The sequence below is a fragment of the Tupaia chinensis genome, unplaced genomic scaffold (assembly GCF_000334495.1).
Source record: "Tupaia chinensis unplaced genomic scaffold, TupChi_1.0 Scaffold000099_1, whole genome shotgun sequence".
NCBI classification, from domain to species: domain Eukaryota; kingdom Metazoa; phylum Chordata; class Mammalia; order Scandentia; family Tupaiidae; genus Tupaia; species Tupaia belangeri.
The window spans coordinates 619,434-638,688 of record NW_006159563.1 but is presented as its reverse complement, the minus strand read 5'-3'; the positions used below and the strand labels follow the sequence as shown (position 1 = coordinate 638,688).

The following is a 19,255-nucleotide window of genomic DNA, read 5'->3' as shown; positions in this document are numbered from 1 at the left end:
CTGAGCAATGATGGGCGAGGGGAGGCACCAGTAAAGGGTACTCTACCAGAGGTCTATCTGGAGGCCATGCTAGAAGTCATGGTAGATGTTCACTGAACACTTTGTCCCAGTCACCATTTGTAGCTTGATAGATTCTAAAAGAGAAAGAGTAGTTCATTACAATAATGATGTAACAAAGAAATTTAGCTATTTCTATCATATATAGTGTAATATATAATATAATATAATTGGCTTTAGAATAGTCATAAGCAAAACTTTAATTTTTTTTGAGAGGTTTTTGCCATAGGGTGCGTGCACTCACCAGACAGACAGACAGAGAGAGACAGAGAGACAGAAAGCGAGAAATCACCCCCCAGGAGGGATGCCCACACTGCAATCCCTTCTCCTCCATTCTCCTCTCAGGATCTTGGGCACGCACGCACATGCACCCGGCGTGCGTTTTAAGCCACCGGGTCCAGGACTCGAACTGTGGTTGACTACATGGGAGTCCAGTGACATAGCCATTACGCTAACTGCTAGTCCCACAAAACTTTAACTTTATGAAATTTACCTCTAAGACTCTCCCAATATGACTGAAACCTTTAACAATATGCTGCAGATTTGCAGTTTCTGTCTTTTTTCTTTGCCTTCGCCATTCTTCTGAAAATAAAACCTTTACCATACAAAATACTTTCTATGTTAAAACTTTTCCTTTTCATCTTTTTACTAAAACTATATTTTTTCCATTGTAACCTTCCTTTTCTTTTTGTATTTGAAAGCATTTTCTTTCTTTTTTTTTTTTTGATCAAAATATCTTTAACAGATAACGCCACACCTCCCCATCCCGTCAATGCTCTACCTCTGTATCCCTTCTCCAAATGTCCTTTGTTGGCAACTGTTTTAGGTGCTATTATTTTCTCTTGTTTCTTTTCCATATGATTGTACTTTTAGAAATAACCTTCGTCTCTGATTTAGACAGAAATTATTTTTTACAAAACCTCTTAATTCTTATTCATCACTTTAAGTGTTACCTAAGACTTGTCCAGTGAGATTGCCAGATGTCCAAGGGGAGCCGTTGGGGTCTCGGGTCACATTAATCCTCAATTTCAGAGGCCAGCCTGGACTCAGAAGTCCTGAACTCCTTTCAGAACTCAGGGTATTCCTGTCTCTAGTGACCAACTCCACAATGAGGACAAGGCCCCTGTGGGGAACATGAGGATACCAGTCACAGCTAATGGACAGTGCCTAGACTGCCCATTAAAATTAGTCCTTACTGAGGCAGAGGCTCTGATCTGGGTTTTTCCCAGATCCTGCCCTTGGGGGAGGTTCCCAGCCTTCACGATTACCAAATGACTCCTGGGAGCATCTGCCTTATTGACTCTCCAAAAGCTCTCGCTGAAGAATGCAATCGTAATTTAAACTTTCATTTTATGGCTAAACCTCCTGATTATCCATCTTGTATTTGGGGTAAGACCTAGATCTGTCCTAGTCTGAAAATATAGCCACGGGGAGAGTCCAAAGGGGAAGAAGTTCAACTGAAACGGGAACAACTGCTGATTTGGGTACTCTTCCAAAGTGTTAGCTGGAGAGTCAGCGTTCTTCAACATTAGCTGCACCTGGGATAACGTGCAAGGTTGAAAATGCTAATGCCCGGAGATGCCATCATAAGATACTTGAATTCACATGAGCTAGTATGTAGCCTGTGCCTTGAGATTTTTGAAAACTCTCAGGTGAGATGTACATGCAGCCAGCGTTGAGAATCATAGTCTAAATTGTATTAGTTGCACTTCTTGAGTGCTGATTTTGTGTCTGTTCTGGGTTAAGTGCATTGCATATGATATCTTTGCACAGCAAATAAAGGTCAGGGTTTTGCAAATATTATCTCCATTTTTAAAGATAAGGACATTAAACATATAGGCTCACTGAATGTCTCAAAGTCACAGAGCTGGTGACTAGGGAAAGCAGGATTTGCAATAGCTTGGGAAAGAAGGATTTGCAATAGCTCTGTCTATAGAGCTATGTTATTGAACACCTTCATTTGCACGAACTTAGAGGTTAAGGTAGAAGAAATGACTTGTTATGTGTTAAGTATGTTGTAGGGAGGTTTATCACTGGGCAGGAGACTTTTGGACCAGTGTTTTGTAACCTTTCCTGAGAAATTTGGGGATTTACAATCCCCTTCCCTGGTAACTGATAAAATAACCTGGGTTGGGAGTCTGCAATGCTTTGAATATGTTTTGTCCTTCCAAAATTCATGTGTTGGAAGCATAGTTCCCAATGTAATGTTGGTGAGATGTGGTGAGACCTTCAGAGGTGAGACTTTATAGGCAGTATTTGGTTCAGGGGTTCATTACCCTCATGAATAGATAAATGTTATCTCCTGGGAGGGGGGGGAGGGAGAGAAGTGGTTATATCCTGCAGAAGCAGGATGTGATTAAAAGAGTGATCTCACCAGTGTTGTCTCTCTCCCCCTCTCTCTCTCTCTCTCTCTCCCTCCATGTACCTGCTGACTTCACTTCTTCTGTAGACTATGCTGTGATGTAGAATCAGAGGCCAGCCTGATACTGGCATTAGGCTCTTGTTTTTAACAGCTACTAAAATTGTGAGACAAACTAACCTCTAGTCTTCATAAATCACCCCTTTTCTGTACAATGTAATAACTCACTAAGACAGGGTCCAATAATGTTGTTGTGTTGTTAGCAAATGCTTTGGCCAATTCTTATTTTAGGGAGACTGGGGAAACTCTGGACTGGATGTCTAGGGTAGAATCCTGGAATTCTGTGATCAGATTTCCTAATCCTACTAAGTCAGAGGAAATCATTCCTTCTGAATGCCAATGAAAACAGGGAAGAGGAATGACCTAGGCACTGTATACATCTAAGTTACAGGCTCTACATGTTATTTTGTCCCCATTACATGCTCCTCTTAGTGCATCCATCCTGGCAGTGTTGGGACAAATACCTTCTAGAGGCTTCTGGTCCTGCTCCATCATTTGAACCCTTCCCTCTAGCCTGAAGAGTTCACTTTTCTCATCTCTTCCCAACTTTCTTCTGTATTCGGTGATGTAAAGCTGAGAGCTTGAAACGGGCCATGGTGCGAAGGGTTTTCCTTTTTACTATTTTATTTTTAGATAAAATTGTATTTTAGAGTAGTTTTATATGCACAGAAAAGTTGCAAAGATAGAACAAAGATGTCTCCTGTATCCTGTGGTGGGAGTTTCTAACCCAAGAAATCAGCAATGCTAAAATCAGGACTTGGCCCTCTGTTTCACACACCTCCCTCTCCAGCCTGTTTTTAAACATTTAGCAGCACACCACTCTTTAAGCATTTAACACTACTTACCAAGAGTGTTAACACTGCTGGCTGAAAAAGAAAAAGTTACACTTCAGAGATTTTTAAAAATTTTCTGCTGACTTTTTGTTTTGGTTAAATTCTCACTTAAAAAATACACAAATTAAATATACAGTCAAAAGTTAGAAGAGGGAATGCAATGTATATTCTCTTGATAAATTTTATGAGGTATGAGCACGTACTATGAAAAAGCAAATGATGTACATATTTTATATTTCACATATTGAAAGAGAGGAACTGGGTAAATTTGATGTGAAAAATTCTGTTGATGTTCTACTGACTCAATCTAGACCGCTAGCTACCCTGTCATTCTTTGCTGACCTCAGGAAAAAGAGAGATTAGGGCTGTGTAATATCTTCAAATGGAAAACATTTCACAATGGTTATGAGTTTTATTATAAAATTAAATAGTTGATATTAGCTATAAAAATAAGTCTTTTCAGGTAAATAGACATATTCTATTATTTTACAAGGTAGCTAACATTGTGAGCAATTTTTATAATACTAAAAATTAATACTTTAGGTTTTATGCATAATCTTGGCAACAATAATTTACATTAAAATATAATAACTTCAGGAAAAACCCAACTGAGATTTCTTGTCTCATTTTCACTTAAGCCGGAAGGTATAAGAACACCAGTTGGCAAATGCAGGTTTTGAATAATCAATTAACAAAGCCTCAAAGATTTCTTAATGTTTCATGAAAATGAAAGGAAAACAGAAAGTAAAAAAAAAAAAAAAAAAAAAAGAAAAGATAAAAAAGGAAAAGGATTTTTACCAGAGACTCAAACTGAGTTTACATTGTTCAGTGAGAAACCTTAATCAGTTCACTGTAATATTATGTTATTTTGTTTCATTAGGTAAATTATCTACATTCAAAAGTAAAATAATAAGTAAGAGGGTGGTCTTGGATTTGTACCTTTAAAACCCAACAAAACATCCAGCGGCCATTTGAAAGCAAACAAATTCATATACAAGCGGAGCTTTGGATCGCTGTATTTTAATATTTGTATGTAGGTGTGGTGAGCATGCAGGATACGGAATAAAAAGACTTGCTTCTATTTAAGATACTATCTCAAACAGTGAAGTATGTTCTGAGCAGCTTTATTATAAATAGTCCCCTTTTTGTAATTGAGAGTTGAGTAAATGAATGGAATAGAAGACTTAATCATATAGTTACATTATTGTAATACATAGTGTATTGATTTTTAAATGTGGGTCATGATACTCTTTTGTGTTTAGAGAATGAATAAACTCAAATCTTTGATATCTATGGATTTAATTTAGCCTGCTCTGAAATCATGTAATTGAGGAAAATAGCACTGCATTATATTTTGAAGACTGCAAATATCTATACATAATTGTAAACACTGTAGGAACAAATAAGGCATTACATTAAGCAATTACTGTATATTGAGCACTTGCCCTTTCTGATTGAACAGGCAATTTCTATTCAAAACATTCAGGTTACCAAACGGTGGGTCAGATTCTCCTTTTGTCCTTTTCATCTACTCAAGTTCCATGCTGAGAACATTAAAGAGTAAGTATTCAACAATAAGCAATATAATGACTTCTACCTAGATAGATGTGTGCCTTATCTAAAAAGAAGCCATTTATTTGGCTTTGAAAGATTTGGGATTTTTCAAGAGTTAGATTGGCTGTGTTCCTATTCTTAACGGAATTGAATGAAGCAGCACTCTGAGTTTTTAAGAGGTAAGGAAAAACTACAAGCTCATTTTTAGTTTAAAAGTGAGAGATTTATCAAATGAAAACATGTCAAATTAATTGAAAAATAATAACTTCGGGAATAAATTAAAGTTTTCCCCCCAAAAAAAATCTCACTTTCTGTTTTAAATAATTACAATTTGTGTATACTTCAATTTCTTTAGGAGACTGTCACCCCTAGGAGGCAGAGGTAATGTCTGCATATTTTTTACATACAATGTGTTTGCTAAAATATATTTGTGAAGAAATATGGGATTATTGTAAATGTGATAAAAACTATGATAACACGATAAAGTAACTGCACAAATCAACAAAGAAAAAAATAAAAACCATTGGCATCATGTGAAAAAAATGCTAACAGAAATGCTGAAATGCTCCTTTTGGTTCTCTATGGACACTTTACTATTTAGAATACATTAAATCAAACTTTGTTCAAGTCTATATTCAAAGAAGCCATTTATTTGGCTTTGAAAGATTTGGGATTTTTCAAGAGTTAGATTGGCTGTGTTCCTATTCTTAACGGAATTGAATGAAGCAGCACTCTGAGTTTTTAAGAGGTAAGGAAAAACTACAAGCTCATTTTTAGTTTAAAAGTGAGAGATTTATCAAATGAAAACATGTCAAATTAATTGAAAAATAATAACTTCGGGAATAAATTAAAGTTTTCCCCCCAAAAAAAATCTCACTTTCTGTTTTAAATAATTACAATTTGTGTATACTTCAATTTCTTTAGGAGACTGTCACCCCTAGGAGGCAGAGGTAATGTCTGCATATTTTTTACATACAATGTGTTTGCTAAAATATATTTGTGAAGAAATATGGGATTATTGTAAATGTGATAAAAACTATGATAACACGATAAAGTAACTGCACAAATCAACAAAGAAAAAAATAAAAACCATTGGCATCATGTGAAAAAAATGCTAACAGAAATGCTGAAATGCTCCTTTTGGTTCTCTATGGACACTTTACTATTTAGAATACATTAAATCAAACTTTTTGTTCAAGTCTATATTCTTTTTTTTTTTTTTAGAATACTTACACAAATTCTCCCATGTCTAAAACCTGAGAAACAAAGCTATTCTAGTCTATCTAAATCTCCTGGACCACACCTAAGATTATGTTTTCCTTTCTCACACATGCGTACTTCACATCTTCTGAGCTGTTTTCCCTAAAAAAATCCATAGGTTGCTTAATTTCCAATTGTTTTGGCAATATCTACATTTAATTTCTAGGACTCACACACAGGCTCAGAAGTTATAGGCTGGCTACTTGTGTGCTGCTGTGGGAATCTTCCTAATTCTAAGGGAAACTGACTCATGCTAAGGCAGAGTGATGACCAGAGTCCTGGGCCCAGTCAGGCACTGGGGCAGTGCTATTTGGCAGGCTCAGAACATACTGCTTTGCCCTGTGGAGCAGGAAAGGACAAAGCCTGAAGGCCAGATTTCTGGAAATGTTATATGTAGTTTGAAAACAGACTTCCCATGAAATGTAACATTTTCTCATTAAACTAATGATGGGAGAACAGCTGTTGACTTTAGTTCAGTGAGCTTTGGGGTTTTCTCTTATTGCATTTTTCATAATGTACAAGTGTTAGTATAAGGATAAAATCTTAGGTTCGCAGTTAGGTGACCTGAATTCAATTCCCTTTTCAGCACTAATAGGCTGCATGATCTTCATCAAGCCTTTCCTCTGTCATGCTTCATTGCCACTTATGAAATAGGGATAGTAATAAGGTGAGTTTTAGAGATTTTATAATTTCTGTTTTAGCTATTTTATTGAAAGAGAAACAGATCTATCACTTTCATTAGATGTTTCCTTGTCCTTTCCTTTGGATGGACACTCAATCTCTCTCTAGAAATTTCTGCATGGATGCACACACAATCACAAATGTGTGTACACACACATTTTTGTGGCTAAATGGAAAATATTTGTGGCTAACCTACCAAGCAAATGTAGCTTAGTGTTTAAGAGCATCTGAAATGTCTTTGTGTAAATCTTCATGGAATTTTTCTTAGTCACAGTGAGTTTATTTGATTTTGCATCTCATATTCCCCACTCTGTATTTATAAGTGTATACTACACACACCCTTTCGTCAAATCTCAGCTTACAGATTATTTTTATTATTTTCACATGAGAGGGTCCATTAGTGTTTTTTAGTTTATACAAGTCTACATGGAGTTTGTAGGAAATATTTAGAGAATGTGACCTTTAAATTAAATTTACTCAGAGAGAAAGATAATGTGTCAATAGGTCCTTCTCCTATGATTATACAATGATTTTTTAATAAAAAATTAGTCTAATATAAATTACTTAATGATGTTAAATTATAGATATTAATGATTTTAAATAACATACATTTCATTTTATTGTATTTTTAAAAAAGAAGTATTTTATTCAACTTTGTTTATATTAACTTGACCAGAGAGGGAGCGAGAGAGAGAGAGAGAAAGAAAGTTAGAAAGCACACCACCAGGTCCAGGACTTGAACCATGGCCGGCCATGTGGGAGTTCAGCACTCTCAAACACCATGCCACCTGCTGGCCCCCATTTTATAGTATGTTAAAGTAACAAGATATTCTGTAATTTTTTATTTAATTAATTTATTTTTAAAGTTTGTTATAGGTCGTGTGTGCTCAACAAAAAGAGACACACACACACACACAGAGAGAGAGAGAGAGAGAGAGAGAGAGGGGGAAAATGAGAAAACACTCCCTAGAGGGGGTGACCATGCCACAATCTCTTCTCCTCCATTTCTCCTTCCAGGATTTTGGGTACACACACACACGCATCAAAATGTTGTTCAAGCTACTGAGTCCGGGACTCAAACTACACAGCTGCCAGTATAGGATCCAGTCACCTTAACCACTATGCCACTGGCTGGCCCTTATTCATTTTTAAAATCTGATTTGTATTCGGGACCAGCGGTTAGCATAATGACTATTTCACTGGACTCCCATGTAGTCTACAGCAGGTAGAGTCCTGAACCCGGGAGCTTAAACTCACACCGGTTGCATGTGCATGCATGCCCAAGATCCCAAGAGGAGAATGGAGGAGAAGGGATTGTGGTGTGACTATCCTCCCTGGGGGAAGTGGGGGGGTGATGTCTCACTTTCTGTCTGTCTCTGTCTTCCTGGCGAGTGCACGCTCCCTATAGTAAATTCCTCTCAAAAAAAAAAAATATGATTTGTATTCAAAATGCTATGGCAAATTGGAGCAACTCATACTTTTTACAGAACCCATATTTTTACAGAGAATAAAAATGGAAGGGTTTTCAGCTGCCTGGTTATTGAATTTGAGGTCAAGTTTTCTGACTAAGTCATGCTGTTTCTATTTAAAAGAGCTCAGTGAACACTATTATTTTAAATAGTTTCTTCCTGTTGTGGTTTAACTAACTTATTTCCATTTACTTGAAATTCAGTAAAGTTTCATGCAGTGTTGAGGTGGTAAGTGTATGTATCCAACTACATCACTTGCAAATTGAAAAACACAAAGAATGGTGCAAGACTTAAGCAACCATATTAATGTAATCTATTATGTAATTTGCTATGATGCAGACAATAGGCCCAAACTTGTGGGAATCACTGGACTTATGATCTCCACTATCTAGAGGAAGCTGGTTTGATAGAATGGGATGACTTTTCGAAGATATCAACAGTCTCAGCTAGGTGGCGATACCCTGTAGGGCTAGGTCAAGGTGTTTCGGAAGGCTGTGTAGGCTCTGAATCAACAGCCAATATATGGTGCTATTTCTCTCAATACACAGGATTTAGGAGTTCAGGAATCAAATAGTGGAAATGGTGATGGTAACACTCACTGTTATCCCTAGTGGTCCATGAGCAGTATTTTACTTCCTGTCCTAGTAAGTTTACGATGTGCCTAGAGATTACATTTTCAAGAGAAGGGATTTCCACTAAGAGACACAGTGATTTCATTGAACTGGAAAAGACTGCCTTCTAACCACTTGGATTCCTCTTGCTTCTGAATCAACAGACAAAGAAGGGAGTTACTGTTCTGGCTAGGATGATTGATCCTGAGTGCTAACAATAACAGCTGCTACTCCACCAAGAGGATAAGAAAGAATCTGTCTGAAATACAAAAGATCCAAGTCTTACTATAAAATCAAGCAAAACCTACAACTCAATTAGGCAGGACTGCCAATGGACCAGCTCCTTCAGAAGTAAAGGTTAGAAGTCATTGCACAAGCTAAAGAACCACAGCCAGTATAAGGCAAAGGGAATATTGAATGGGTAACTGAAAAAGTTAATTAAAAATACATCCATGGGGTCAGCTGATGGCCTGGTGACCCCATAGAGGTGAGGTATCCCACATGGCCAACTGCACAGTTTTAGTCCTAGACCTAAGCCAGTTGCCTTGAAAAACATGCTGGGCGCATGTGCATGCATCCAAAATCCCAACAGGGAGAGAGAAATGGAGTAGAGGGGATTGTGGTGTGGCCCTTGTTCTGGCAGCTTTCTCACCTTTTTTTTTTTTTCCCCTCTCTGGTGCATGCATAAGGCCCCTGGCAATAAAAAAGAAATATATCTATGACCACATGATCATTTACAGAAGTGAGGATTTTAATTGTGAAGTGGTATTTTTTTTTATTTTGTTACAAATATGTGTGTGGAATAGATATCTTTGTTGTATTATCTTTCTTATTCCTTATCATATAAAATAATTTGTATTGGCTTTATATCACTGTATTTTTTTAAGAGAGATTTTTGCTATAGGGTGCGTGCTCTCACTGGAGAGACAAAGAGACAGGGAGACAGAATGCAAGCAATCATCCCCCATGGGGGATGGTCACTCTACAATCTCTCTCCTACTTTCTCCAATTGGGATCTTGGGTACATATGCAAATGCACCGAGCATGAGTTTTAAGCCACTGGGTCTGGGACTCAAACCACGGTCTACCCTGTGGGAATCCAGTGACGTAACCATTACACCATCTACTGGTCCCTATATCACAGTATTAAGTACTGTTAACTTTATACTGTAGTATTTCATTTATAAAATATTAAAAAGAGAAGAGTGAAACATCACCCATGAACTTTGCATTCGTTTCTGGGAAAAGAGAAGTGCAGTTTATTTTGTATACAGTACAGTTGTATCATGTTAGGTAGAAGTATTATCTTATTAATGCCTTTAATTAGAAATTAAAGGTGTTTTTAGAAGATGTACATGGGTGCCACAGTTGACAAGAGGTGGATTTGTGACAGTTAATTTTATGTGTTAACTTGGTTAAGCAAGGTATCCATTTATTTGGTCAACCATTATTCTAGATATTTTTGTGAGGATATTTAGATGAAATTAACGTTTAACTCAGTAGATACATAAAGCAGATAATGTGAGTGGGCTTCAATCAATTGATTGAAATCCTTAATAGAAAAAGAAAGACTTCCCTGGAAGAAGAGAGATTCTTCCAACAAACTCCCTTTGGTCTTAAACTGGAACATCAACTCTTCCCCAAGTATCTAGCCTACTGGCCCACCATAGGGATTTTGGACTTAGCAATCCTACTGTCAGTTGAAAATAACTAACTCTAAAAAATTAGTAATTAATAATTATTGCTGTTTATTTCTAAGCAGAATATGAGTGACCCAGGCCTGGAGAGGAGGCAAAACATGCCTTTCTCTCAGGCTGATGAGGTACAGGGGTTCCTTTTATTTGATTTGAGAGTGAGAGACAGAGTTCAGAATTTAGTGAAAAGTATTTCCATTGGTTTGGCCCAAAAAAGCAGGACATGTGGAAGCAGGAGCTTGTAGGTTATAGGTGAGTTTATAGTTTTTAGGGTCGTGATTATAAAAGGAAAGTTGTCAGAGATCAGAAAAGAATGTACTTTAACAATGATAAGGAGGTTTAATGTACATCACAAAGATGCTCTAATACTATGCCAAGGGCAGGATGTTATTAATGGGCCAAAATGTTCTGCCTACATCAGTGGGCATGACTCCCTCTAGGTCCTCTGGAAAGAACTTTGGAAAAATAAGAAAAAGCAGTCAGATTTCTGTCCACACTACAACAGTGTGACTCGGTCCCTTAAAATATCTCTCTATGTGTATATGTATGTATAAATATATATATATATATATATATATCTTGTTGATTCTCCTTCTCTGGAGAACTCTGTCTAACATAGGTAACTTTCTAAAACAATTTAAAAGGCATTACTAACAATAAGCTATAATGGAATTCCACTAAATGTAAGCCCAGTGAAGGCAAAGGGACTTGTCTCCTAATCCCTGCTTGGCCGAGTACCTAAAACACTGCCCAACAAAGAATAGGGCAGTCAATGAATACTTGTTAAATTAATGAATGAGAAGTCTGAAGAAAAAGCCATCATCTAGTAAATGAAAACTTATGGGGGACCAGCAGTTAGCGTAATGGCTATGTCACTGGAGTCCCATGTAGTTGACCATGGTTCGAGTCCTGGAACCAGTGGCTTAAACTCACGCCGGGCACATGTGCGTGCATGCCCAAGATCCCAAGATCCCAAGAGGAGAATGGAGGAGAAGGGATTGCGGCATGGCCATCCCCCCTGGGGGGTGATTTCTTGCTTTCTGTCTCTCTCTCTGTCTTTCTGGCAAGCGCACGTGCCCTATAGCAAAAACCTCTTCAAACCCCCCCCCCAAAAAAAACCCCAAAAACCTAGGGGCGGGGCCAGCAGATGGCATAGTGGTTATATTGCTGGATGCTCACATGGCCAACTGGTTCAAGTCCCGGACTTGGTGGCTTGAAACTCATGCTGGCCACCTGTGCCTTCATGTCCAAGATACTGGGAGGAGAATGGGAAAGAAGAGATTGCGGTGTGGCCACCTCCCCAGGGGGTGATTTCTCACTTCCCCCCTCTTTGTCTCTCTTTCTCTTTCCTTAGAGTGAGTGAACACACACACCCTAAGGCAAAAAAAAAAAAAAAAAAAACTCTTAAAAAACAAAAAGAAAGAAAACCTATGGGTTCCCAGAGCCTGGATGAAGAGTAACATTATTACCATCAGAGCATCAAACAAGAGCAGTAGTAGTCCGGCTCTGGGCACTGGACCAGAACTGGCAGGATACTCTTCCCGGCACACTGCTGCTTATCTTGTTCGTGTTCTCTGCCCCAGTCTTGCTCCAAGGCCCCCGGAAGCTCATTAGCAGAGGGTCAAGATCTCACAGAAGATGAAGAAACAGTAGAAGACTCAACATGGCATACTGAATAAGGCGCTGGACACTCCCACATGGCCAACCCATGGTTCAAGTCCTGGACTTGATGGCTTGCTGTTTCACTTTCTCTCTCTCTGGTCAAATTTTTTTTAAAAAAACAAATGAGTGAATAAATAAAATTAAATGAATTTTTTTTTTTTTAAAAATGATGAAGCTGAGATAGAAGAAGATGAACCCACAGATTAGGCAGAAGATGAGAGAAAAAGATCTGATGAACCTGAAGCTTTAGTGAGTATAGACACAACCTTCTTGTTTATAAAAGGAGTTTTTCCAGCAAACAACATTGTGAAGTTCCTGGTGGGCTTTACGAACAAAGGCACAGATGATTTTAATATTGAATCCTTGATGCCTCACTCTGTTATGCTCAGGGCTAAAATTTTTATATCCAGAATGTCACTGCTCTCTCTCTGAAAACTGTAGTGCCACCTCAGAGACAGCCAACTTTTGAGGACTCTTTCATTCCTGCAGGGTGGAGAATGTTTGGTCCGGCCATTGATCTGAATTACAAAGATTTGAATGGCAATGAATTCCAAGATGCTGTCTTCAGTAAGTGGCAGTTAATGGAAGAGAGGATGGTTAGAGGAGGAGAAACATTCTTTATGTATATATTCCTTTCTGGTCTTGGGTTTCTGGTTGTTGTTGGTCTCCATCAGCTTCTAGAATCTAGAGACTCCTTCAGAAAGTACAAATGGGTACATCAAATCAGAAGGATGCTGATGTGAATTGGATTCCTCAGGAAACTGAATCAGAACTGTAAAGCTTCACCAAGAAGGTTGCCCAGGAAACGGGCACAGGAGAGAGCAGTGGGGTCTGATGAGTAATTGCTCCTTTCTGCAACAATTCAGTCTTCACTGCTGTGTTTGGCCTGATGGGGATGAGTGCAGAGATGTCATATCACCATAGACGACAACTACAACTCACATGTGGACTGAGTAGTTTGGGGCAGTAATATTGCTGAAATGCTCTGCACTCATTTTTTTCTAAAGTAACCAACTGGGTTTTTAAAAAACTATTAAAATCTATGTGTGTGAAAAATAAAATAGTAAAACCTATGTACAATGTATATGAAGGGGGAATAATCAAACCTGTTAAGTGGTTCAAAGCTGGATTTCATAATCATTTGGTCATACTGGTAATGTTGAAGAAATGGTAGAGGGGGGTGTCAGTTTAACATAGGTTAGGATGGGACCAGCAGTTGGTGTAATGGCTATGTCACTGGACTCCCAAGTAGTCGACCGCAGTTCGAGTCTTGGACACTGTGGCTTCAACTCACGCCAGGCGCATGTGTGTGCATGCCCAAGATCCTGTGAGGAGAATGGAGGAGAAGGGATTGTGGCATGGCCATCCCCCCTGGGGATGATTTCTAATTCTCTGTCTCTGTCTCTCTCTCTGTTTTTCTGGCAAGCGCACATGCCCTATAGCAAAAATCTCTCCAGACAAAAAAAAAGTTAGGACTTATTAAGAAATAGAGAAATAAGTGCAAATAATCTGTAGAAAGTTTGGTGATTAAAATTCTCACCTGTTGCAACTTATTCAAGTTACTCATCTACCTAGTAAGTGATCATAATGAGATGGGTACTATGATGAGTTGCCAAAAATTAACAGGAAATGATATTATTAAAACCACAGCATGGTTTTTTTTGGGGGGTTCATTTTCCCATAACTTCTTTCCTATTTTTTTTGGCGTGGGGTGGGAAGAGGTTTTTTACTATAGGGTGCAAGCGCTTGTCAGAAAGACAGAGAGAGAAAGCAAGAAAGCACCTCCCAGGGGCATAGCCATGCTGTAATCCCTTCTCCACCATTCTCCTCTCGTGATCTTGGGCACGCATGCACACGTGACTGCTGTGTTTAAGCCATTAGGTCCGAGACTTGAACTGTGGTTGACTACATGGGAATCCAGCGACATAGCCATTACGCCAACTGCAGGTTGAACTTTTTGAAGTCCCTTGTATTTTATAACATCAGGTGTGGGGTAGTTGTCTACCCTGCAGTTGTGTCTGGAAAGCAAGAGTGTGGGTGGCTGTGGACATGTCCAGTAGGAGAATAGCACGTGCCAGCTATTGCATGTTATCTTCACGACAAACTGACATTGAATGTGGTGGTTTAATTATTCCTATTTATCATGTAGAGTAATTGAAATACAGCTATGATAGTCTCTTTCTGTTGTCACAGAATTAATAAATACAGACTAAGTATTAAAACTCATGTCTTTACTTTGTAATACCAAAAAGTGTAGAAAGAAGAAAAGTAGAGGAAAGGAATGACAGAGGGACAGGGAAGAGTAGGTTGGGGGGGGTGGCTGCAGACTTGGAGCAGAGGGAGGGGCTGGTCTTGCTGTTCTAGAGCAAGAGAGAGGAACTCAAATGGAGCTGTCATGGGCGGAGCTGGGCAAGGGTGACCAGGAGCTATAATAGCATAAACTGCCTGTTCTCTGAGTGAAGCGTCCTTGATAGTGGTGTGAGACTGAGGACGGTGGTAACAGTTTAGATTTGGAACACCATTGTGGGGCTTGTGAGGTGGTGTTGGCCAAGGGGAGGCGAAAGATTACTGGGCAACTGCACAAGCACCCAGAAGGAAACGGAGATGGAGAGTTTGTCATGGCAGCAGTGTGCATGGTCCTGAGACCTGTGACATTAGTCCAAATGCAGGCCCTGAAGACACCATCTGGGACTGGTGTAAGGACAAAGATTTGCAGCATCAGTACACTAGGGGCATGTGGTGAAACAGGGGAGGACGGTTGCTCATTAAATCACACATTATTATTGTTAACCTATTATTTCAGGCCTCGGATGAATATTTATTTTATTGAGGAGTTGAGGACGCTAGGGAGGTAGGGTCTAGATTAGTTGGGATGAATTGTTTCAGTCTAGGACATGAAGGTCTGTAGGAGAACAAAGAGCAATTGTATGAGAGTAAAGAAGAGATAGATCCTGGTGAATAGAAATGGTAGGTGGAGCCAACTGGTGGCCTGCTGGTTAGAGTGTCTGGATTCCACATGTAGGAGTGTGTGGTTTGAGTCCCAGACTCAATGGCTTATAAAGGACACTGGGCATGTGTGTATGCCTGCCCAAAATCCCAAGAGGAGAAGGGATGGTAGCATGGCCATCTCACTTGAGGGATGCTTTCTCACTTTCCCCCTCTGTCTCTCTCCAGCAAGCACATGTACCTTCTAGCAAATAATAATGACAATAAAAAAACCTCCAGCATGATTAGAGAATGAAATACTAAAGTTCAAAATATTAGGAAGTAATATAATCTCATGCACTGCCTAATGACATTTAGGTCAACCACAAACTGCATACACGACTGTGATCCCGTAAGTTTATAATAGGCTAAACCTTACAGCTCAGGAGTGTAGTAGCTTTTCCTATGTGCAAGTATAGTCTGTGATGTTTGAACAATGAAGAAATGACTTAAGGATGCATTTCTCAGATTGGATCTCCATCCTTAAGCCACACGGGACTGTATGTTGATGGTGGCATGGTCTTGAAAATGGAGTGGCCAGCTTCTGTGAAGTGAGGACATGGTAGACATGAGGAATTCAAGGAACCATAAGACTAGACATTGTGTGTGACCAACCCTTCTGACCCTTCAATTTGCCTGACACAAAGATAAGGTGACTTCCAGGGTAGGCTTTTATGATGATGAGGCTGCTTCCAGATGAAAAAAGTGAGGAGGGATATTTCAGTCACAGCGAGCAGCTTCAGTAGAGGATCAGAGACATGAAAACCCTTTGAGCCAAACTAGCTTAGTTTTTGCCTTAGAGATCATGGCAACAGGAACTGCTTATCACAAAGGAAAAGAGAGGTTATGCTTCATCTAAGGTAGAAGTCCTCTGTGGGTGACAGCTATTCTCTCAATATATTTAATAAGAGGAGGTATTTCAATGAGATCAATCTCTGTTTCCAATCACAGAATAATTCATTTAATTCTGAACTCAAGCACTTTGATTATAAAAAATATACACGAAGGCTTTGAAAAGTTATGTAAATGTATATGACACCCTTTTAATATAACTATGTTTTACATGCACGTAGAGGGAAGCATCTTGACTTGTAGCCAGGTTATATTAGTGGTGAGACATGAATGTGCATGCTTAATTTAGATCTTGGGAATCATCAGGCAGCTGGACGAAGGTTATGCTTTTCCCTCTGTACACTAAAGAACAGGAACAAATGGCTTTATGAGTTCATCATTTATAGTGTATTATATCAGTCAGTCCAAAAAAAAAATTAAAAACAGGAAAAATTGCTAACAGTGCAGCTAGAATCAGTCTAGAGAGTGAAGTGCCCCACAGGCAATGGTGCATGAAGAGTCTACCACTAATTACCACCTCTGATCCACCCTCGTCAGGCTAGCTCGAGCCCTGTGTGTGGCTTTGGGCTCAGGAGGGCACTGTGATACCAAGCAGAGGGCAGCAGCGATTCGGTTCACAGTGGCCAGAGGAGAGCATGAGTTAATATAGGATCAGAAAAGAGGATTGCCTGAAGTGGCTGTTCTCAGGCTGCTGCTGCTCAGTGGAGCAATTTAGCAAAGTAGGCAGGAGCCATGCTCTCGGCGACACTTGCCTCAGTAGTGCATGTGCCAGCTTCTGGGGCTTTCTGATGCGTGCCCTACAACACGGGCTTTCCTTTCACTACTTCTATGGTCACTGCTTTAATTCGGGGCGTTGGCCCACATCCAGGTGCTGGCTATCCTAATTAATCTCCTCCTTCTCTCTAGGCACTCTGCTCACTTTCTAGAAGCAGGTGTCTCAAGCATGGTCACATATTTTATGCTTCTGTGAGAAGGAGAAGGCGAGCCGCTTTCTAATATTTATCCTTCCCTTCATCAATGTAACAGACGTTTCAGCTGAAGAATGCATGTCCCTGTCCCCCTTGTAGCTAGTTATGACCATGGGACTGGGTTTTGTCCAAGGGAATACACAGAGAGCTGATGGGCACAGATGCCCGCTGATGAATGCAAAGAGGACGGGGCAGGGCCCTGGTGGTTAAAGCAGCAGGAGCCAGCATAGCTGACCATGTGGTTTGAATCTCAGACCTGGTGGCTTCAAAAATACGCTGGATTCTTGTGCATTTGTACCTAAAATCCTAAAAGGAAAAATGGAGGAGAAGGGATTGCGGCATGTTTATGTCCTGTGGTGGGGGCTACATGCTTGTCCTTTCTCTCTCTCTCTCTCTCTCACACACACACACACACACACACACACACACACATACACATACACACACACAGTCTCTCCTTAGCAAGCACACATATGCTTTGGTAAAATAAAAATGAAAACAGAAACAAAGGAAAACACAAGACAATGTCCTTTGTGCCCTTTCTCTTTTCCCACTGGCTGGGATGCAGATGCGATGGAGGGGGCTGCATCGGTCATTTGAGGCGACCTGTTTCTGGTGGCCTGGCAACAATGTGGAAGCGGTCCGGGACGCCAGCAACACGGTGCTGACTATCACCACTCGATGGCTTATACTCGGATCAGTGTGTGAGAGAGGGATAAACTTTCGCGATGTTTAAGGCACAATTATTCTGACCTTTTCCAGTGACAGTAAAACCTGCATGATCAGGCACTTGGTGTAAAAGTCTCCTGGCTCGTCATTGCCTGAGGATAAGCCTGTACCCTTAAGGAGGGCATCTACAATGCTTCCCAGTCTGGGTTCAGCCCACCTTTTCAGCTTCCTTCTGCCACTTGCTTATAGATACTCTCATCTAACTCTGGAGTCCTCTCTTTCATCCAAACATAACTGTATTTGGTGCTTTGACATATGCTGTTCACTCAGAATGTTTCTCCCCATTTCAACAAATAAAAGCCTCCCCCTCGTTCTTCTAGGTATTTCTCTAATGTCACCACCTCCGTGCTGCTTTTCTGGACTTTATATGACAGTTTTTACTGGCAGACTTAATGTCTTCTTCCTCAGGGCTTCCAGAGTGCTTTATGGTGTGTGTCAATCACATTTCCTCGTAGCTGCCTGCACTGTGACTGGTGTTTACCTCTCTCACCAGGGATTATTCCGTGGCATCTTATTGGTCAGCCGTAGCCCACGCTCTAACCCTCCATCCTTCGTCTTGTCACAGGCAAAGCAAACAGTGGAAAATCAGACAGACACAAAACCAAGGAGTTAGCTTTTTTGGGAGAGGGAAACCCTGAATCAAATGAAGAGTTTGCTAGCAAAGAAGAGGGAAATGAAGGCTTGGAGGTGTTGTATATTCTTTTCAACTCTAATGCCATCAACGATGGGTAGGGGTGAATAGGGAAAGCAGGAAACTAAACGGTGTGGGGAAGATTCTTTGGCTACAGGATTCAAGCTGGAAAAACAGTCCCTGGGAAGCTGTAGTCATTATTGTGTATTTCTAGAACTTCGAAAGATAAGGAGGAAAGCTGCAGGCTAGCCTCATCGTGGAGAGGAAGGAACTGGGCTCCTGCAGCCCCCAGCACAGCATGTCTTGTCTCACTGGACATGAGCCGTCCTGTGGCATATCTGACACGGACAGCTGCCCTTTGACATGCTGCTTCCTGAAGACCCTGGCTGCTGCAGGCCCACTTGGTACCCAGGGCAAGAAGTCATAGTCAATGTGTTGGATTTAATCTGCTTTATCTCATGTCTATCACTTGCCTAAACAAAGAATTGCTAAATATCCTCAGTAGTCAATATGAGTGCATGAAGACTCTCTGTATTAGCGTTTGATGTTTCCATTAAAAAACACTCCTTGACTCTGAGATGTATCCCAAATATCTGAGCTCTATGAGAAGAGTCCATGGAAGAGTTTAATGAATTCTGGTTCTATGAAAGCTGGAGACAGTGGCGAACAAGGTACCTATTTAAAGTTACAACCTGGGGCCGAGTCAGTGACAGAGCAGAAGTGTAAGGCTCAGTGATGCTGGATTCACAGAATAAAGTCCTAGGTTCATGTCCTGAGGTCTCCATGTACGTGCCAGGCATGTGTACATGTGTACCTGTGATCCAGGCTGGCCGAGACTGGCGTGGATCAT

At 40.1% G+C, this 19,255-nt stretch overlaps 1 pseudogene; it reads left to right on the top strand.

Annotated features, from left to right (window-relative positions):
• The window catches only part of LOC102499399 (translocon-associated protein subunit alpha-like), a 40,243-nt pseudogene extending 27,161 nt beyond the window's left edge, over window positions 1–13,082 (top strand).
• The last annotated feature ends 6,173 nt before the right edge of the window (window positions 13,083–19,255 follow it).